This window comes from Polypterus senegalus, chromosome 2 (assembly GCF_016835505.1).
Source record: "Polypterus senegalus isolate Bchr_013 chromosome 2, ASM1683550v1, whole genome shotgun sequence".
Taxonomy (NCBI): Eukaryota; Metazoa; Chordata; class Cladistia; order Polypteriformes; family Polypteridae; genus Polypterus; species Polypterus senegalus.
Window position 1 is genome coordinate 6449429 of NC_053155.1, and position 1759 is coordinate 6451187.

At 43.7% G+C, this 1759-nt stretch overlaps 1 long non-coding RNA gene across 1 annotated transcript in view; it reads left to right on the forward strand.

Moving 5' to 3' along the window:
- Positions 1-1544, forward strand: part of LOC120521774 — a 303398-nt gene extending 301854 nt beyond the window's left edge. Inside the window, exons 3-4 of the long non-coding RNA XR_005632191.1 lie at positions 1127-1248; positions 1449-1544. This is a non-coding gene — a long non-coding RNA (uncharacterized LOC120521774). The remainder of the gene's footprint in view (positions 1-1126; positions 1249-1448) is intronic.
- The last annotated feature ends 215 nt before the right edge of the window (positions 1545-1759 follow it).

Below are 1759 nucleotides of genomic sequence, written 5' to 3' on the forward strand. Positions count from 1 at the left end.
ATAATCTTGGTAAGGGACCAGATACAATTAAATTCCGACATTTTGTTTTAGCTTTGGTGCATAGAGAGATGAAGTTCGCTTTAATACCTCAGATTGCTGTAAATAAATATCATTAGTGCCGACATGCAGCAATAAGGTAGATACTTCATCGTCGGCAACACGGTCCAATGCGGCCTTTATGCCAGAAATCTTGGCCCCTGCAAGGCACTTAACATTAACTGCTGGTTTAACATAGTTTGGAATTCTAACATTCCGCACTATGGAATCGCCAATTATGAGCACTTTATTATTCTCAGTTTCCACAGGCGCGCTACGGAGAGCTGAGAACCTGTTCTGGGTCCGAATTGGTGACTTGGGTGCTGGGGGACTAAATTTTGGATTCTTAGACCCCCGTCTTACTGTTACCCACTCGCCCTGTGGCTGAATTGGTGCTGCTGATTTCGGCCGCGCACTGACTACAGTGGGACCTGGAGAGACTGAAGCCGAATCAGATGTAGCCGAATTGTCTAAACAAACCGAGTCGATCCAATTTTCGGTTTGCCTAATCGCTATCAGATTCCTAACGGTCCTCCAATTCGCATATTTTCCCGACCAATTCTAAATTAACTAAACATTTTTGGCAGGTGAAGCTATCTGCACTGTCGGCCGGAAAACCTGAGCTGTACATACTGCAGGACACACAACATATAAACGCCCTCAATGGGCAGAGAGCAGATAGAACTTACATTAAGTTTTGAAGTCATCTTTGCTGTTTTTATAGGTGCTTCGGCGCTTTCCGTGTTCAGCTGAATTACCGTCGCTTTAAGTTTCCACCACCCGCTGAGCGATCGACTTTAATTTCTCACTGCCGGTTATTTCTACTGGTCAGCTGCCGGCTTTACCTCAGGTGAACTTGCTCAGGTGCTTTCGAAGGGCTACGTGCCTGTGGGAGCACTCGCTTCCGCTTGCTGCTCTCTGCTTCCGCTTGCTGTTCCGCTCTCTGCTTCCGCTCGCTGATCCGCTCTCTGCTTCAGCTTGCTGATCCGCTCTCTGCTTTCGCTCGCTGATCCGCTCTCTCAAGGGACAGAGGAGACAGACAGGGATGGAAATGCACTCCTAATTAGTCATCTATGTTGAATCTTTACAGGGGACACATGAGAGTAGCAAGAGGATATGGAGGAGGAAGATTTGGAGCAGAAAGAGGATTAGGAGGGTTATTAGGTGGATACAGACAATACGGAGGATGATGTTTCAGGACTTGGCAAATTGGTAAGCATATGTGTGCTAAAGAGCAAATGTTTGGATGAATGGAGGGTTGATTAAATTACAATAGATTAGATAAAATAATTTTATTTGCCCCCAAGGGGAAATGAAAATTTTATAGAACTTCAACAATATATAAAATCTTTGAAAGTTCAAGGTCTCTGATTTCTTGTACTCATTTGACCAGATGTCTCCTTCTCTTGTAGGCCAAAAGGACCAAACCAGACCAATCATTGCCATGAAAGAAGAAGTCAGAGAATGTCTATTAGTTTAGAATAAAAACCAAACCCATTGCAGCTAACTAGCTGGCTCCTTGTCCACTTGTCTGATTGTCCATCTTTTATTGTCTACTTGATTTCTGTTGTCTTTGGTGACCTTCACAAGATCAGACTTGGTGCTATGAAAAGCTCTGAACCTGACTGGAGTGACTCCATTAGATTTACATTACCAAATAAAGACAGCAGCTGTGAAAAAACAAACGTTTCAATAATTTAGAGAGGAATCCCAATTTAGAGAT